The following is a 21,185-nucleotide window of genomic DNA, read 5'->3' on the forward strand; positions in this document are numbered from 1 at the left end:
TGTCTATGATTCTGCACCATAGCTCCATCTTACTAGCTATGGAGGTGTACTGCACCTGTGATCGGAATAGCTGTGGCTCTACTCGGACGATTTCCTCCACCATGACCCTGAGCTCCTCCTCAGAGAACCTGGGGTGTCTTTGCGGTGCCATGGTGTGGTGTGGGTGATGTGTGAGGTGGTGTGTGTTGTGATGTGTGAGGGAATGTGTTTGTGCGTGTTGTCTGAGGTGCGTGGATGTTGTGTGAGTGATGGTGGTGTGTGCCTGTGGATGCTAGTGTTGTTTCTGATGGTGTCTCTCTCTGGCCTTCTTTCTCGATTTGTTTCGTAGGGGTTTGTGGGTGATGTGGGTGTGTGCTTTATATTGTATTGGGTGTGTGGGAGTGGTGTTTGAATCTGTATCAGGTGTGTGTATTTCGAAATGTCCAATGTGGTTGTGTTATGTAAGAGTGTGTGTATTTTGAGCGTGGGCGTATTCCTGTTGGCATGACGGTGTTGGTTTTGATATCGCCAGTTTATCACTGACCTTTGGTGTGGTGGAATTGTGTGGGTGTCTGGATTTTGACGGATTCTGGCCTGTGAGTCATAATAGCTGTAGGGGAATTCCGCCACCGCAGCGGTGTGTTGGCGGTCTTCTGCACGGCGGTAAGCGGGATTTACCGCCAATGTTGTAATAAGGGCCTATTGCTGTTAAAGACTACCTTGAATCATGGTTTTGTCGCTCCACAACATTATTATCCTCAGGATGAAATGGAGATGAGTAACGGAGCTGGACCCCTAATGAAGCCATGGCATCCCTGAATGCTCTTGAGGCAAAAGCAGGGCCCTGGTCCAAGTGGAAAGCCGCAACTGCATATGTACAGATAAAGACTTGCAAATCTTTAATAACAATCCCAGCATCAGCCAAGCGTTGTGGCCACACCCCTAGAAATCTGGAACATGAGTCAACAGCAACTAAAATGTATTTGTATAAACTATCCGGTGTTAGGGAACCACAATGGTCCAAGTACACACATTGGAAAGGTTTGATGAACATTAGGAAGGGTGTCTGCGGTGGGTGTTTGACGGTGGAACCCTTCATTTGTTGGCAGATGTGTAGGAAAGTACCATCTTGCCTGGCATGTTACCCCCATATTTCACTGTATGTATGTTGTTTTAGTCCTTGTGTCACTGGGACCCTGCCAGGCAGGGCCCCAGTGCTCATAGTATGTGCCCTGTATGTGTTCCCTGTGTGGTGACTAACTGTCTCACCGAGTCTCTGCTAACCAGAACCTCAGTGGTTATGCTCTCTCTGCTTTCCAAATTTGTACTACAAGTTAGTTACTAAATTTACCATTTCACATTGGCATACTGGCACACCCATATAATTCCCTTGTATATGGTACTTAGGTACCCAGGGTATTGGGGTTCCAGGAGATCCCTATGGGCTACAACATTTCTTTTGCCACCCATAGGGAGCTCTGACAATTCTTACACAAGACTGCTACTGCAGCCTGCGTCAAATAACGCCAGCGTTATTTCACAGCCATTTACCACTGCACATAAGTAACTTATAAGTCACCTATATGTCTAACCTTCACCTGGTGAAGGTTGGGTGCCAAGTTACTTAGTGTGTGGGCACCCTGGCACTAGCCAAGGTGCCCCCACATCGTACAGGGCAAATTCCCCGGACTCTGTGAGTGCGGGGACACCATTTCACGCGTGCACTATACATAGGTCACTACCTATGTATAGCGTCACAATGGTAACTCCGAACATGGCCAGGTAACATGTCTAAGATCTTGGAATTGTCACCCCAATACTATTCTGGTACTGCCAAACTGCCTTTCCAGGGTCTCCACTGCAGCTGCTGCTGCTGCCAACCCCTCAGACAGGTTTCTGCCCTCCTGGGGTCCAGGCAGCCCTGGCCCAGGAAGGCAGAACAAAGGATTTCCTCTGAGAGAGGGTGTTACACCCTCTCCCTTTGGAAATAGGTGTGAAGGGCTGGGGAGGAGTAGCCTCCCCCAGCCTCTGGAAATGCTTTGATGGGCACAGATGGTGCCCATCTCTGCATAAGCCAGTCTAAACCGGTTCAGGGATCCTCCAGCCCTGCTCTGGCGCGAAACTGGACAAAGGAAAGGGGAGTGACCACTTCCCTGACCAGTACCTCCCAGGGGAGGTGCCCAGAGCTCTTCCAGTGTGTCCCAGACCTCTGCCATCTTGGAAACAGAGGTGTTGGGGGCACACTGGACTGCTCAGTGGCCAGTGCCAGCAGATGACGTCAGAGGCTCCTTCTGATAGGCTCTTACCTCTCTTGGTAGCCAATCCTCCTTCCTTGGTAGCCAAACATCCTTTTCTGGCTATTTAGGGTCTCTGCTTTGGGGAATTCTTCAGATAACGAATGCAAGAGCTCACCAGAGTTCCTCTGCATCTCCCTCTTCACCTTCTACCAAGGATCGACCGCTGACTGCTCCAGGACGCCTGGAAAACCGCAACAAAGTAGCAAGATGGCTACCAGCAACATTGTAGCGCCTAATCCTGACGGCTTTCTTGACTGTTTCCAGCTGGTGCATGCTCTGGGGGTAGCCTGCCTTCACCCTGCACCAGAAGCTCAGAAGAAATCTCCAGTGGGTCGACGGAATCTTCCCCCTGCTAACGCAGGCACCAAAAGACTGCATCACTGGTCCTCTGGGTACCCTCTCATCCTGACGAGCGTAGTCCCTGGAACACAGCAACTCTGTCCAAGTGACTCCCACAGTCCAGTGACTCTTCAGTCCAAGTTTGGTGGAGGTAAGTCCTTACCTCCCCATGCTAGACTGCAAACCTGTGTACCGCGTGATTTGCAGCTGCTCCGGCTCCTGTGCACTCTTCCAGGATTTTCTTCATGCACACCCTAGCCTGGGTCCCCAGCGCTCTGTCCTACAGTGCACAACCTTCTGAGTTGTCCTCCAACATCGGGGGACCCCCTTTTGTAACTTCGCGTGGACTCCGGTTCACTTTTGTTCTAAGTGCCTGTTGGGGTACTTCTGCTAGTGCTGCCTGTTTCTGTGAGGGCTCTCTGAGTTGCTGAGCGCCCCCTCTGTCTTCTCTTTCAAAATGCAACATCCTGGTCCTTCCTGGTCCTCAGCAGCACCCAAAAACCTCCACCATGACCCTTGCAGCTAGCAAGGCTTGTTTGCGGTATTTCTGCGAGGCAGCACCTCTGCAAGCTTCATCGCGACGTGGCACATCTGTCTTCCAAAGGAGAAGTTCCTAGTCCTCTTCTTTCTTGCAGAACTCCAAGCTTCTTCCATCTGGAGGCAACTTCCTTGCACCTTTATCCGGGGTTTCCTCGGCTCCTCCTCCTGACCCTCTATAAGCTCACCTAGGTCTGAGACCCAATCGTGATTCACATTCCACTTTTGGAGTATAAAGTTTGTGTTGCCCCTATACCTATGCTTGCCTATTGCAACCTATTGTAATTCTACACTGTTTGCATTACTTTTCTTCCTCTTACTTACCTAATTTTGGTTTGTGTACATATAACTTTTGTATATTACTTACCTTCTTACTGAGGATACTCACTGAGATACGTTTGGCATATTGTCATAAAAATAAAGTACCTTTATTTTTAGTAACTCTGTGTATTGTGTTTTCTTATGATATTGTGCATATGATATAAGTGGTATAGTAGGAGCTTTGCATGTCTCCTAGTTCAGCCTAAGCTGCTCTGCTATAGCTACCTTCTATCATTCTAAGCTGCTAGAAACACCTCTTCTCTACTAATAAGGGATAACTGGACCTGGCACAAGGTGTAAGTACCTTTGGTACCCACTGCAAGCCAGGCCAGCCTCCTACAAGATATCACAACAAAGAACATACTGCTTGGCCTCTTTGTATAGACCTGGCCACCAATAATGTTCTTGCAATTATGTGGTAGCCGCCACACCAGCATGGACAGATGCAACACCCTCATGCGCTGCTTTAATCAACTCTGATCTCATGTCTTTGTTGGGAATTACTCAAACCCCCACGCCTGATATTTTTACATCAGCGTCTAGGCAGCCTCCCATTCGGTAGGAATATTTTGCATGAAATGCTTTTCGATAGGGCATGCCTTCAGCCGTGGATTTCACGGCAGCCCAAATGTCACCGTCCGGTTTCGTTCCAGAACTGGTTACTGCAGCGACAGTAGCCGTAGCTACTGCTGATTTGGCGGCTTCATCAGCCAGTGTATTTCCAGCAACATATATTCCAATGCTCTGGTGTCCAAGTGTATGTACAACATGGACGTTTGGTAGCATTTCCTTCAGATCCGCTACTTACCCCCACAGAAGTCTGTGTTTGATGGTGTTGCCTTTAGAATCTCTGAACCCATTCTGGTGCCAGTAATGCATGTATTCATTGAAGTGGTATGAATCACAAACAATCAGTGTTAACTGTGCACATTCCATATGTTCCAGTGCGATCACCAGAGCCTTTAGCTCCGCTAACTGTGCTGTGCAATCCCTTAGGGTTTGCTTGTATGTATTTTGGGGAAAAAATGTATTATCCTCCATATAGCCACTTACGACTGCGCAAGCAGTGGAGTATTGATGTTTTGTACCAATTGCAGGCTGTGCTGAGCCATCGGTGTACATAACTCTTTGATATTGATCAATAGGCAGTGTATTTGCTGGAAATGGGTATTCTAGTTCATATTCCAAAAATTATTGAGTTTGTAATTGTGGGTAAAAAATGTAGTCTACATCGGTGGCCGTCAAAGACGTTGCACATTGAATCCAACGTGGATGTAATGCTTTAGCATTTGGAACGTTGGCTTTGGTAATAGCCTCAAGGGCTGGAATTGGAGAGAAGACAGTAATGCGTTTGCCTTGGGCTAGTGGTCTTTCTTTAATGACGGCCATCTGAACAGCAGTGAGAATTTTCTCAGTGAGAGCAAGAGTTGTTCTGCTGCTGAATACAAATGTGATTTGTATGCAATCGGGACTGTCTCACCCTCATTAAAAGTTACATAGATGAAATCAATGGCCCCAGCTATTACTCTGATGACCAGATTTTTTTTGTTGTCCCTTGTGTGTAAGTGTTGTGCTGCAAGCATGTCTGTTTTACTTGAAAAGTCAGGACGTATTAAGTCATATAATGGTTTTATGCGTGATGCGTAATCTGGAATGTAGGTTCTGCCAAAATTTAGGAAACCCAATAAAGATTGGAGTTTAAATTGTATTTGGAGGTTGTAACTGTGCGCATTTTTCCAAGAATTGTGGCACTAGGCTCTTTCCTTCACTTGATTGTATCCCAGAAACAGGACGCTAAGAAAGGCTATTTTTTTTTTTTTATTGAATTTGTAGCCGAACTCGGCAAATTCCACAACAATGCGGCTACCGTTCTCAAATGTTGTAGTAATTCATCATCCGTGAGGTAGATATCATCTACATAGGACAATGCTTCAGGATCAATGTCGTGCAATATTGAAGTCACACGAGGCACAAACAGTCCTGGACTGTTCTTATACCCCTGGGGTAAACTACAGAATTTTTTCTGGGAGCCTAGTGCGCTGAAAATTGTTAAGTCTCTACTCTAAGGTGCTATGTTTTGGCAGAAGAAACCATTGGAAATGTCCAGTGTTGTTTTGTATTTTTTGTGCACTATGTTGTTCATAAGTGCTGTGTGAGTTTTGTATAACGTATGTGAATGTATGACTGTTTAAATGTCTGTAGTCTAAGACTATTCTGTATGAATAGTCCAGTTTAGCTACTGGGAATAAGGGATTATTCATTGGTGAGACACGGGGTTTGATTACGCCCTGGTACTCCAGTTGTGTGAGGATTTCCCTCACGGGTGCTTTTGCATTGTGCTTAATCAGATATTGGGGTTGTGGTTGGGGTTGTTTTTTAATAGTTATTACATGATGGGGGAATCTTTGTCCCATCCTACGTGGTTGCAACATAACGCGGGTGCCTGCGCCAATGACCAATCGATGGCGTAGGATTCTGCAAGCTCCTCTGGAATAAGGGGCGAGAAAGAAGGTTTGACAACATCTTCCCCATATGGGCAGGTACGCACAAATTCAGGTAGCCAATCCCTTTCGGCCAATAGAATATCATATATATTTACAACGCAGTCCCAAAAGATTGCGGCGATTGTGTGCCCAATGTCTCCTAACCGTAACATTACTTTGTACACCCTATCAGGCATGGAGACACACATGTCTGCAGTCTCTACTTGTAGGAAGTCATCAGTTGCTTTCATCTCCAGATGCTCTAGAAGATTCCGGCAAACTATTGTGACCTCTGCCGCGCTGTGTAGTAGCGCTAATGCCCCCTTCTTGTTCTTCAATAGAGCCCTCTTCTTGAGTGGCATGTCGAACTGCAACTGCTGCCACCTTTTTCTTTCTGAATTGGGGTTTTGTTGGAGGAGTTTCTCTGCTTTTTTAACAGAAACTTCTGTTGAGCGTTGTGATTCCTGTCTCGGTTTTACTTACTCAGTTCTTCACTCTGGACGCCCACCTCTCTCACTGCGTTTTTCCCATGAGTCCTGAAAGAAATGAGATTGGAGTGTATCAGTATATTGACATCTGTTAGGTGTTTTTCATATTATCTCTATTTCTGAGATTATATCTATTTTGTGGGCTCTCCGTATGGGGAGATTCTCCCCTTTCTTTTTTAGGTGTTTTTTTTTAGCCTCAGGAGCTTGTTTGGTAGAATCTTTAATAGATTTACCCTTCAATCGTGGTTTTGTGGGTCTGGCCCATCATGACCAATACTAGAGTCTCCGCGATAATCTTGGCAGCTCACGTTCTTGCACTGGTAGTGCAACCGCTCCCCCTTTAAGGTTACTTAATATAATTGAGGATACTGTGGCAAAGTTGCCCATTAGTTGCATCCCCAAGTCCAGTGCTGGGGCAGCCCCGTATTCATCTTGAATTTGTTTCAACACTTCCTGTAAATCGGCAAGTGTCTGTGTACCATGTGCGGAAGTATAGAGCGTGGCAAATACTGTGCCCCAAGTATTTCAGTTATCTATAGTGGGAACCATCTCAAATGGCAAGCACATAGGTAATATTCTATGCCTATCCTGAGGCCCCGTATGGGGAAATACTGCTTCCAGTGCATTTATTTTTTGAGCTAACCAAAACAGAATTTCTTCTCATTTGGTGGGTACTTTACCCATGATAGAATGTACAGACGCAGGATTGATACCTGGCGTTACTTAATGTGGTTGTGCCGGAGCAGCACATGCTGGGATGGTATTTAATGTTTGCATGACAAACTGCACTAATTGTCTATATATTCCCGTCAGCTCAGCATATAAGCGGCAGACTTCAGCTACTGTTAGGTTTGCTGCAGCAGGGTGAGGTGTATAAGTGGCCAATAAAGGCCAGGTAGGACCAAAATTACTTAGAGGACCTGACCTAACGTGTGGAATTGTGTGGGGTAGGGCACCATCAAGCCAATTAATATGTTCTTGATAAGATAGAGGTATTTCTAGATATGCATATGCTCTATATTGTGCAGGTGCGTTTGCAGGTGTATAGTGATGAAATGTGTTTGTGTTCCCATCAGCTGCTGGAAATGTGACCCAAGAATAAAACAATTCTGTTCTATAGACTGTGTGAGCCTTAACAAATGTGACTGCACCCCCCTGGACCGTCAGGCCATGTGCCAGTAGATGAGCAGTAAGGGGTGGTCGCATTTTGACTGCAATTGCTACCTGTTGTGGATTTGACATAATGAATGGTAAATTTTGTTCAGGGATAAGCACACCAAATGGGGATTATCCTTTTAGAGTTCAAGCTTGAACAACCTACAGTGTTAGCTAGGTACTCCCTACTTATCTGAGGAGGAAAAACCTCAATAACATGGACGTCTCCGTATATAGTACTGAGACAGAGATACTCAGGGGGACCCGAAAATTAGAGCATGACCAAACATTGGCGGCACCATGTCAAGTAGGCTCTCATTATTCTAATGGGACTACTAGATTTGAGAGGCAGAATCACCTGCGGTGTGGGAAGACTGAGGTCCTAATTTATACTTTTTGACGCAAACCTGCGTTAACACAGGTTTGCGTCAAAAATTATACCGCCGGCTAGCCCCATTCCTGGACAACAGCCAGGCATCATATTTCAGCTATGACGCTAGCCGGCGGTAAGGCCCAGTTAGCGTCAAAATTATTGATGCTAACCGGGTGGAGGATGCGTAGGGGAAACTGGAGGTTGTGCGTGAAAGAATGGCGCTAGTCAGGTTAGAGTAAAAAAAAAAGACTCTAACCCGATTAGCGTTATTATTTCCACGCACAACCCCCATGGACATGACTCCTGTCTAAGTAAAGGCAGAAGTCATGCCCCCCAGCCCAATGGCCATGCCTAGCGGACTTAAGTCCCCTGGGCATAGCCATTGGGCACAGTGCCATGTCGGAGGGCCCAAGTTAGGCCCTCCATGGCACTTTGCAACAAAAATAAAAATACTTACCTGGACTTGCCTGGGATGGGTCCGCCCATCCTTAGGTGTCCTCCAGGTGTGGGTGCGGGTGGGTGGGGGAGTCCCTGGGGACAGGGAAGTGTGCCTGAGTGCTGATTCCATGGTCTCTGACCATGGAAAACGGCCAAGAGGTCCCCTAACTCCTGCCCTCATCCAGGCGTTAAATAATGATGCGAAACAGGCTTAGCGCCATTATTTAAGGCCCTCCTCCTCCAGTTTGTGATTTTTGCACGGGAGGATAAATAAGGCGCTAGGGGCTTTCAGTCATTTTTTGCCCCTCAATGCCAACCTTGCATCTCATTGACGCAAGTTAGTTTTCAGCAGGCAAAAAATGACTTTAACTCCAATATTTTGGCACTAGACAGGTCTAGCGTCAAAATATAAATATGGAGTTAAGTTTGCAGCGGATTTGCTTAAACAAATTATGCAAATCCGGCGCAAACAGAGTTTAAATATGCCCCTGAGTCTAAACCAACTACAGGTGACACCTGTCGGCCTAATTCAGGTTTTGCTCTGGCAAACTAGTAGTGCCTCATCACCACCCAAGAGCAGGGATGATTGGGCAGCGAGTGCATGACACAATTAACTCCTCAGCGAAATCGTGGTCACTCAGATCACATCCGTTTCTCTCAGCTACATTAGTCTCATGTATGCAAGAACAAGCAGGGGCAGTATATGTTTCAATAAGGTTTTAATGAAATAACTGCATTTTATATAATAAAGCATGTACTGCAATAACCAGCACGATGAAGCATGACAGGAATAAAATTGTGAAAAGGAGAGTAAAGCATAAAAATAACGCTACCATGTTGTCACTAGAGTCATTAGACTAATTCCTCCCTAGGCTATATTAGAGCACAGCATGTTAAGCTCTAGTTCTGCCCTTCAGGTTCCCCTGGGAAGACATCATCCCTCATACCTGAGCAAGTGGCCTGAAGTCTGCATAAGCAGCTGTAGCGAAGCGTTCAGCAATCAGTCATGGTCATCTGGCCTGAATCTCCCTCTCACGTGTATGGGACGGAGAAGTGTTTTTATAATAAAACAACTGATCTGAGAAAATGTCCCTACTTAAGGATGTGAATGTTTCTATGAATACCAGAGACAAAGGGTTACCACATTTACCGGCAACCTATCTTACTGCAGGCTTGACAAAAGCACAGAATGAAAGAAATGTCTTGTTTAAGAACGCAGTGTTGGCCTAGGCAAACAACAGCTAGATAGAGAAAAATAAAACAAGACCGCAAATGTGGCTACTCCTAAAATAATAAACAAAGCTGAATAAAATATATCTAGGTTAAAGTGCACAGCAGTAGGCCTAGTGTGCTAAAATAACATGCAAGGAGCTATAACTAAAATGGCTACACAACAGTAGTAGCCGAAGTTAAGACACATAGGCCCTGATTTAGAATTTGGCAGGCAGAGTACTACATTGCAAATGCAACAGAGTACCCTGCCCGCTCCAGCCCTATTCCACCCACCTCTTTTAAAGCCTGGTGGATCTTAAGTATTCAGTTGAAGGAGCCCGCGTAGGCTCTGCCAGCAGAATATTTCCTTCAAAGGCCCACAGAGGAGAAGCCATTAGAGGAAGTACATTAAATCACCTGCTCTATTTAGGATGGACGGCGTCATATCTTTTTTTCCTGTTTGTAACCCTCACACTCTGGGAGAACACTGTCAGTCACTCACTTTACACTCACCAGTAAAATACAAGGCAATAACAAACTAAGGGGGTCATTACAACAACGGCGGTAAAAGCCGCTTACCGCCGTGCAGAAGACCGCCAATACACCACCGCGGCTGTGGAATTCCGCCACAGCTATTATGACCCACATCTCGGAAAACTTTGAAATTCAGACACCCACACAACTCCGCCACACCAAAGGTCAGTGATAAACTGGCGAAAACAAAACCTCCACCGTCACTCCAACAGAAACACGCCCATGCTATCACGACCCACGAATCCACGCGGCGGTCTTTAAACCGCGGTATTCCATTGGCGGTATACACCGCCGCGCTCAAAATACACACACATCTCCAAAACACCACCACACTGGACAATTCGAAATACACACACCTGATACACATACAAACACCACTCCCACACACCCAACACAATATAAAACACACACCCACATCACCCACAAACCCCTACGACCAAAATTATAGACGAAGGCGACAGACAGAGAGCACAGCAATAGACAACCCCACCACACAGAGGCACACAACACCATCACCCATACAAAATCCACGCACAAAACACCCCACACCACCACACATCACCACACTCATCAACACATACACCACCCCACACATCACCTACACCACCCCATGTCACGCCAAAGACACCCCAGGTTTTCCGAAGAGGAGCTCAGGGTCATGGTGGAGGAAGTTATCCGGGTAGAGCCACAGCTATTTGGATCACAGGTGCAGCACACCTCTCTAGCTAGGAAGATGGAGCTATGGCGAAGAATCGTCGACAGGGTCAACGCTGTGGGACAGCATCCAAGAAATCGAGAGGACATCAGGAAGAGGTGGAACGACCTACGAGGGAAGGTGCGTTCAGTGGTCTCCAGGCACAACATCGCGATTCAGCAGACTGGCGGCGGACCCCCACCTCCTCCACCATAACTAACAACATGGGAGGAGCAAGTCTTGACCATCATGCATCCAGAGGGCCTCAGAGGAGTCGGTGGAGGAATGGACACTGGTAAGTCAAATCTTAACTATCATATCCCCCACCCTACCTGCATGCTATCACACACCCCCAACCTCACCCCCTCCCCTATCACTGCAACTCCTCACTAATGTACTAATATCACAAAACACACATCCCAACACCAAGCCCCAACCATCATCACACAAGCCCCCACACAGGAATGCTTGCACTGGGGTACACGCATACCCACCCATTGCACACCATGACACACACGCATGCAATAATCATGCTCTTATACCCCTGCAGGACCACTACGTAACGTCACCAGACAGGAGGGTCCAGACATCTCCACCCCACCCACAGAAGAGGCCCACAGTGACGACAGCAGCTCTGGCCAACTGGATCCAGATGACCAGCCCGGACCCTCGTGGGCCTCGGGACAGTCGGTTCCCCTCGCACAGGCACAGCCCAACACTGACCTTCCACCCTCTGGTAATACCAGCACAGCACCCACCCAGAGGGCCCATACCTCCGTCCCTAGGACATGTCAATCAGTTGTGTGTCCACCACTACAGGGAACCCAGGATAACCCACCACCCCAACAACAACAGGGACCTGTGGGCAGTGGTAGTGGGCACACGGTCCAGGGGACGGAGGCACAGGAACACAGGGGAACTGGGAGGGCTGCTGTGCGACAGGGGACGGACAGGCCAAGGGAACCCACTCTCCACAAGGCCCTCTCCTCCATCATGGGAGCATACCACCACTCCCAGGGGACGATGGCTACAGTCCTGGACAAGTTTGAGGAGACCCAGCGCCTGCAGGACGAACAGTATTTGGGCTTCAGGGAGGAGCTCAGAACCATCAGCTCTGCCCTGGGCACCATCATAGGGGTGCTGAAGGACATACAAAATACCATGAGGGACACTGTGGCGCTCCAAGGGGCCCCTGACACTAGCCTGGACGATGAACTGCCTACCACCTCCGCCGGCGCTAGTGGACTGGACGTCCCACCACAGGACCACCACACCAGAACCCCACCCCCTGCAGATGGAGAACCACCCCGCAAGCGGTCCCTGAGATCCCGTTGTCCCACTTTGTTACCCTGTCCATACTTAAACTGCCCCAGCTCCACTTCCTATGCCAATATGGGCAGTGCACCTGTGAGACTAATAGACTGGACTCTGCCATGGACATTCCTCCACCATCACCCATCACCATTTTGCCACCCCCTCCAATAATTAGCACTTCAATAAACACCCTTGAACCACAAAACAATCTGGAGTCAGTCTGTGATTTTGATAATGTGTATTAGCTATGACAGACACAAAATGCGTTTTCAAATGTAATGCCAACATACCTATGTCACACATCACAAGTCCATGAAGGATGCAAGCAGATGACACACGTTGGTAACCACACCTGTGAAACCGTATTGGAAATGTACAACTCAGTTACCAAATACTTCTTCAAATTGACAGACAGGATAGAGGTAGAAGTGTGAAAATGAATGTAATAGTAAAAAAATTGTTCTCACCTGTGTGTCACTGGAAATATTACTGTATGACTGACTCCCTGATGTCTAAGTCTTCTTCCTCAGCTTCCTCCTCATCACTGCCCACAGGCTCCACAGCAGCCACAACACCATCATCTGGACCATCCTCCTGCAGAAAAGGCACCTGGGGTCGCAAAGCAAGATTGTGAAGCATCAAGCAGGCGATGATGATCTGGCACACCTTCCTTGGTGAGTAGAATAGGGAACCACCTGTCATATGGAAGCACCTGAACCTGGCCTTCAGGAGGCCGAAGGTGCGTTTGATCACCCTCCTAGTCCACCCATGGGCCTCATTGTAGCGTTCCTCTGCCCTGGTCCTGGGATTCCTCACTGGGGTCAGTAGCCATGACAGGTTGGGGTAACCAGAGTCCCCTAATAGCCACACACGGTGCCTCTGGAGTTGACCCATCAAATACAGGATGCTGCTATTCCGCAGGATGTAGGCGTCATGCACTGAGCCAGGGAACATAGCATTTACCTGCGAGATGTACTGGTCTGCCAAACATACCATCTGTACATTCATGGAATGATAACTCTTCCGGTTCCTGTACACCTGTTCACTCCTGCGGGGGGGACCAGAGCTACATGGGTCCCATCAATAGCACCTATGATGTTGGGGATATGTCCCAGGGCATAGAAGTCACCTTTAACTGTAGCCAAATCCTCCACCTGAGGGAAAACAATGTAGCTCCTCACGTGTTTCAGCAGGGCAGACAACACTCTGGACAACACGTTGGAAAACATAGGCTGGGACATCCCTGATGCCATGGCCACTGTTGTTTGAAATGATCCACTTGCAAGGAAATGGAGCACTGATAGCACCTGCACTTCAGGGGGTATTCCTGTGGGATGGCGGATTGGTGAGATCAGGTCTGGCTCCAACTGGGTACACAGTTCCTGGATTGTGGCACGGTCAAACCTGTAGGTGATGATCAAATGTCGCTCCTCCATTGTTAACAGGTCCACCAGTGGTCGGTACACCGGAGGATTCCGCCATCTCCTCAAATGTCCCAGCTGACGGTGCCTAAGAAGGACAACAGCGACCACAGAGTCAACAAATTCTCAGGTATTTACCCACAGCTACACAGAACACGATACCAAATACAAAAATCTTCCTGTATGTATGTTGAGTGTAGGCCTAGGTATGTGTGACGCAGTAGTAAATGAAGCCATGTGGGCCCCTGAAATGGCGGATGCCTGACCTCTAAAGTGGGACAATGGGATGTGAGGTAACTGCGCTGGCTTTGTACACCGTCACGGTAGGCGGTAGTAGACAGTGGCGCAATGCTGCATTGGTTAACATTGGACCCCATGGATCCCAGGAGCCAATGATGAATTGTGCTGGCGGTGATGATACGCACCGCCGCGGACGTGACCGCCGCGACGTGACCGCCATTTTCTATCTGTTAAATCACTTGATACCTGATCTTCGACAGGAGAGGACCTACACTGCAAGTGCTGCTGTGACCTCAGTCTGGAAGAGACAATGGCTGCTGCTTCTGGGGAAAGGGCCCCTGCCTTCACTGCTCAGGAATTGGAGAAGCTCGTGAACGGGGTCCTCCACCAGTACACGCTACTCTACGGTCCTCCAGACCAACATGTAAGTACACAGGGAGCACGTTGTATGGGCTATGCTGGGTGGAGAGGGCTGGACGTCAGTAGGAAGAGGGCAGAGCTCTGCGACCATGAAGGACTGTGAATGCATGTGCCTCATGGCAAGGTTAGGGATGTGGGCCACTCACTTCGACGGTGCTGTTGCAAATGATTTCACTTCTTCCCCTGTACATGTCATGTAGGTCAGCGCCCACCAGAAGAAGGACATTTGGCGTCCCATCGCCAAGGACGTCAGGACACTGGGGGTCCACCAGAGACGGGGCACCCACTGCCGTAAAAGATGGGAGGACATTCGCCGCTGGAGCAAGAAGACGGCGGAGGCTCAGCTGGGGATGGCCTCCCAACGTGGGAGGGGTGCCTGTCGCACCATGACCCCCCCTGATGTTTCGGACCCTGGCGGTGGCCTACCATGAGTTGGATGGGCGCTTGAGGGCATCTAAGCAGACACAAGGGGGTGAGTACACTCTCATTCTGCGGACTTTGCGCGCAGTGGAGGGGTCTGGGGGGGGAGGAGGGCTGTGGGTTTCCCTAGGCCAGGGCGAGTTCCGTAGGCTAGGGCCCTTCGTAAGGCATGGCCCTGTGGCCCCCAACCCCACCTCTGTAGAGTGCCAAGTACAGGTATAAATGCCCCTGTGTCATCTATGTGGACAGATGACACTTATAGCCATGTAGGCCATATCCCAGAATTTGCATCTGTAGAGGCCAAGAGCACGGCGTAGTGCAGGGGGCTGCTCTGTCTGTATTGTCCGCCAACAGTAGCGGTAAGCCATGCACTCAACCTGTCTTTTTTCTGTCCACCCCTCCCCCCCTTTTTGTGCTCTCCCTGTTCTTTTGTGTATCAGCATCATCAGACGGAGGTACAGTGGCACCGGAGCACGAGGGAGCTGCATCCCACATGGCCATGGCGGGTCACACCACAGACTCTGAATACACCAGTGGGACGAAGGGCTAGGGGAGCTTCACGTCGGTCACCGGATCAGCAACCAGCGACACGGACTTGTCCACCGATGAGAGCTCCCTTGTGGTGGCGGCACCATCTGTGCCCCCCACTTCTACAGGTACAGCCGCCACCCCCCCTACCAGCACCACCCTCCCAGCAGCCCCTCAGCCTTCGCTCCGTGCCCGCTCACCCAGGAGGGTGGGCATTATCTTTGCCCCAGGCACCTCAGCCCCTGCCCCTGTCCCCACTGCTGCCCTCTGTGAGGAGGCCATTGACCTCCTCAGGTCACTCACTGTTGGGCAGTCTACCATTGTGAATGCCATCCAGGGTGTAGAAAGGGAGTTGCAACACACTAATGCATTCCTGGAGGGCATTCATTCTGGTCAGGCTGCCCATCATCGAACCCTGCAATCTCTGGCCTCAGCACTGATGGCAGCCATTGTCCCTGTGTTTAGCCTCCCCCCTCCAACTTCCTCCACCCAGACCCAATCCCCTGTACCCCAGCCTATCCCAACCACACCGTCAGACAAGCATGCACACACCTCACCACACAAAAGTAGCTCAGGCAAACATAGGCACCACACATCCCACAGGCACTCACACAAGCATCACCCACATACAGACACAGCAACATCCACTGCCTCCACTGTGTCTCCCTCCTCCTCATCTCCCTCCTCCCTCCCAGTGTCGTCTACACTCTCACCTGCATGCACTACATCTACAGGCACTAGGACTCGCACCAGAACACCCGGCACCACACCCCGCTCACCTGCACTCACCATCCCCACTACCATTTACACTCCCCTGTGTCCACTCCTCCCAAAGTACACAAACGCGGGCACCCACACACCCAACATCCATCCACCTCACGACAGCCTCCAGTACCTGCACCTGCACCTAAAGTTACACCTCCTACAACCACCTCCTCTTCCTCCACTCCCAGACCCCCTCCAGCTACCCATCACAGTGTTCGTCAGAAAGTTTTCCTGAGCAACGTTGACCTCTTCCCCACCACCCCCACCCCTCCAATTCATAGGTCCCGTAGTAGCACCTCAGCCAAAAAAGTCAGGTACCAATGGTGCGTGTTAAAGGTCTGTGGAGTACACCGGCCACCAGGGCAGCCAGTGTGACATGGAGCCAAAACACTGCCAGTCCACCCCCTGTAAAGCACCTTAAGTTGGAAAGTGCCCGACGGGAGAGGGTGAAGACTCCTGCCGGCAAAACAGCTCACAAGGGTCCCGGGGGGAGTGCAGAGTCAGCTGTGACTCCTCCCAAGGTGGTGAAGGGCCAGAAGAGGTCTCCAAGGTCTGGTAAGAGCAGCACGGCGGAGAAGGCCACCATCCTCCCCGCCGGCCGGGACGCCACCGCCAGCAGTATCGTCACTGGTCCGGAGAACACCACCAGAGTCAGTGCCCTTGAGGGCAGCAGTATCGTCACTGGTCCGGAGACCACCGCCAGAGTCAGTGCCCTGGAGGGCAGCAGTATCGTCACTGGTAGTGTGCTGGAGGGCAGCAGAATCGTCACTGGTCTGGTGACCACAGCCAGCGTCAGTGCCCTGGAGGGCCCCGGCAGCCACAACCCCGCTGTGCACTGAGGGACCGTCATGCCACACACTGCTGCACAGGTCAGAGACAGTAAAGTCAAGCACCGCTGAACAGGGCAAAGACCGCCATGGTGAAGACCGCTGAACAGGGCAAAGCACTGCTGAACAGGGCAATGACCGCAATGGCAATGCACCGCTGAACAGGGCAAAGACAGCAAAGTCAAGCACCGCTGAACAGGGCAAAGACCGCCATGGTGAAGACCACTGAACAGGGCAAAGCACCGCTGAACAGGTCTGAGACAGCAAAGTCAAGCACCGCTGAACAGGGCAAAGACCGCCAAATCAAGCATTGTTAGCCCATGTGCAGCTGGGACAGTGACGGAACTGGGATCCTTACGGGGAGCGTGCTGCACTCTGGGCACCAGTCCCCCTCCAGAACCAGTGGAGACAGTTATCCACTTGAGAGACTGTGGCTTTGCACTCCCCAGGATAAAGCAGTGGGCAACCCACCCACTGTAGAGACTTGTGAGACTGTGGCTTTGCACTCCCCAGGATGGTACAGTGGGCAAACCACCCACTGTAGAGACTTGAGAGACTGTGGCTTGGCACTCCCCAGGATGGTACAGTGGGCAAACCACCCACTGGAGAGACTTGAGGGACTGTGGCTTTGCACTCCCCAGGATGAAGCAGTGGGCAAACCACCCACTGGAGAGACTTGAGAGACTGTGGATTTGCACTCCCCAGGATGGTACAGTGGGCAAACCACCCACTGTAGAGACTTGAGAGACTGTGGCTTTGCACTCCCCAGGATGGTACAGTGGGCAAACCACCCACTGGAGAGACTTGAGAGACTGTGGCTTTGCACTCCCCAGGATGGTACAGTAGGCAAACCACCCACTGGAGAGACTTGAGAGACTGTGGCTTTGCACTCCCCAGGATACATCAATAGGCATGGAGCCCCGTCGTGGATCTGGCGTGGTGCTGTAATCCGGCTGAGGTGCCCCCCCCTTCCCCTCCCCCTGAGGTGCCTGTTGTATTTCTATCTGATGCCCCTGCAGTGTTCTCTCCGTTTGTGGACAGGTATCTAGTTTGGGCCTCGCCCATACATTGTGGGCCCAGTGGTCCACGGATATTGATATGTGCATACCTGCAGTATTAATTGTGATGTATGATTTTTAGAATGCTTATATATATCTGTATATATTTGGTTAATGTATTTTGATACATTACAAAGTTTGAACTGATTTACTTTTCTATTTGCATTCATCCGGGGGAGTTGTGGGTTGTTACTGTGCTGTTTGGAAATGCATTGGTGTGTGTGTTGTAATGGGAGAGGGTCGGGGTGTTGCATGTGTGTGTCCGTGACTTTTGCCTCTCCCCTCCTGTAGGAAAGTACCATCTTGCCTTCATGTTACCCCCATATTTCACTGTATATATGTTGTTTTAGTGTATGTGTCACTGGGACCCTGCCAGCCAGGGCCCCAGTGCTCATAAGTGTGCCCTGTATGTGTTACCTGTGTTATGACTAACTGTCTCACTGAGGCTCTGCTAATAAGAACCTCAGTGGTTATGCTCTCTCATGTCTCTCCAAATTGTCACTAACAGGCTAGTGACCAATTTTACCAATTTACATTGGCATACTGGAACAACCTTATAATTCCCTAGTATATGGTACTGAGGTACCCAGGGTATTGGGGTTCCAGGAGATCCCTATGGGCTGCAGCATTTCTTTTGCCACCCATAGGGAGCTCTGACAATTCTTACACAGGCCTGCCACTGCAGCCTGAGTGAAATAACGTCCACGTTATTTCACAGCCATTTTTCACTGCACTTAAGTAACTTATAAGTCACCTATATGTCTAACCTTTACCTGGTAAAGGTTGGTTGCTAAGTTACTTAGTATGTGGGCACCCTGGCACTAGCCAAGGTGCCCCCACATTGTTCAGGGCCAATTCCCCGGACTTTGTGAGTGCGGGGACACCAGTACACGCGTGTACTACATATAGGTCACTACCTATGTGTAGCTTCACAATGGTAACTCCGAATATGGCCATGTAACATGTCTAAGATCATGGAATTGCCCCACCAATGCCATCCTGGTATTGGGGGGACAATCCCATGATTCCCCGGGTCTCTAGCACAGACCCGGGTACTGCCAAACTGCCTTTTCAGGGGTTTCACTGCAGCTGCTGCTTCTGCCAACCCCTCAGAGAGGTTTCTGCCCTCATGGGGTCCAGCCAGGCTTGGCCCAGGAAGGCAGAACAAAGAACATCCTCAGAGAGAGGGTGTTACACCCTCTCCCTTTGGAAAAAGGTGTTAAGGTAGGGGAGGAGTAGCCTCCCCCAGCCTCTGGAAATGCTTTGATGGGCACAGATGGTGCCCATCTCTGCATAAGCCAGTCTACACCGGTTCAGGGATCCCCCAGCCCTGCTCTGGCGAGAAACTGGACAAAGGAAAGGGGAGTGACCACTCCCCTGACCTGCACCTCCCCTGGGAGGTGCCCAGAGCTCCTCCAGTGTGCTCCAGACCTCTGCCATCTTGGAAACAGAGGTGCTGCTGGCACACTGGACTGCTCTGAGTGGCCAGGGCCAGCAGGTGACGTCAGAGACTCCTTCTGATAGGCTCCTTCAGGTGTTGCTAGCCTATCCTCTCTCCTAGGTAGCCAAACCTCCTTTTCTGGCTATTTAGGGTCTCTGCTTTGGGGAGTTTTGTAGATAACGATGGCAAAAGCTCATCAGAGTTCCTCTGCATCTCTCTCTTCACCTTCTGCCAAAGGATCGACCGCTGACTGCTCGGGACGCCTGCAAAACCGCAACAAAGTAGCAAAGACGACTACTGCAACCTTGTATCGCTGATCCTGCCGCCTTCTTGACTGTTTCCTGGTGGTGCATGCTCTGGGGGTAGCCTGCCTCCTCTCTGCACTAGAAGCTATGAAGAAATCTCCCATGGGTCGATGGAATCTTCCCCCTGCAACCGCAGGCAACAAAAGACTGCATCATTGGTCCTCTGGGTCCCCTCTCAGCACGATGAGTGTGGTCCCTGGAACTCAGCATCTCTGCCCAAATGACTCCCACAGTCCAGTGTCTCTTCAGTCCAAGTTTGGTGGAGGAAAGTCCTTGCCTCCCCACGCTAGACTGCATTGCTGGGTACCGCGTGATTTGCAGCTGCTCTGGCTCCTGTGCACTCTTCCAGGATTTCCTTCGTGCACAGCCAAGCCTGGGTCCCGACACTCTAATCTGCAGTGCACAACCTCCTGAGTTGTCCTCCGGGGTCGTGGGACTCCCTTTTGTGTCTTCGGGTGAGCTCCGGTTCACTCCTCTTTGTAGTGCCTGTTCTGGCACTTCTGCGGGTGCTGCCTGCTTTTGTGAGGGCCCCCTGAATTGCTGTGCACCACCTCTGTCTCCTCGTCCAAGTGGCAACATCCTGGTCCCTCCTGGGCCACAGCAGCATCCAAAAACCCTAACCGCGACCCTTGCAGCTAGCAAGGCTTGTTTGCAGTCTTTCTGCGTAGGAACACCTCTGCAAGCTTCTGCACGACGTGGGACTTCCATCCTCCAAAGGGGAAGTTTCTAGCCCTCTTCGTTCTTGCAGAATCCACAGCTTCTACCATCCGGTGACAGCTCCTTTGCACCCTCAGCTGGCATTTCCTAGGCATCTGCCCAATCTCGACTTTGTCGCGACTCTTGGACTTGGTCCCCTTGTTCCACAGGTACTCTCGTCCGGAAATCCTCTTTGGTTACATTGCTGGTGTTGGTCTTCCTTGCAGAATTCCCCTATCACGACTTCTGTGCTCTTTGGGTAATATATGTGCACTTTACACCTACTTTTCAGGGGCTTGGGGTGGGCTATTTTTCTAACCCTCACTGTTTTCTTACAGCCCCAGCGACCCTCTACAAGCTCACATAGGTTTGGGGTCCATTCGTGGTTCGCATTCCACTTTTGGAGTATATGGTTTGTGTTGCCCCTATACCTATGTGCTCCTATTGCAATCTACTGTAACTTTACATTGCTTGCATGACTTCCTTTTGCTATTACTGCATATTTTTGGTATTGTGTACATATATCTTGTGTATATTTGCCATCCTCATACTGAGGGTACTCACTGAGATACTTTTGGCATATTATCATAAAAATAAAGTACCTTTATTTTTAGTATATCTGTGTATTGTGTTTTCTTATGATATTGTGCATATGACACCAGTGGTATAGTAGGAGCTTTGCATGTCTCCTAGTTCAGCCTAAGCTGCTCTGCCATAGCTACCTTCTATCAGCCTGAGCTGCTAGACACCTCTTCTACACTAATAAGGGATAACTGGACCTGGTACACAGTGTAAGTACCCCTTGGTACCCACTACAAGCCAGGCCAGCCTCCTACACCTCCCCTATGTCGTAGGTGCAGTACTCACCGTTGTCTTCGGCGCCTACGTTGCTGGTGTTCG

This window comes from Pleurodeles waltl, chromosome 4_2 (genome assembly GCF_031143425.1).
Source record: "Pleurodeles waltl isolate 20211129_DDA chromosome 4_2, aPleWal1.hap1.20221129, whole genome shotgun sequence".
In the NCBI taxonomy this organism is placed as follows: Eukaryota; Metazoa; Chordata; class Amphibia; order Caudata; family Salamandridae; genus Pleurodeles; species Pleurodeles waltl.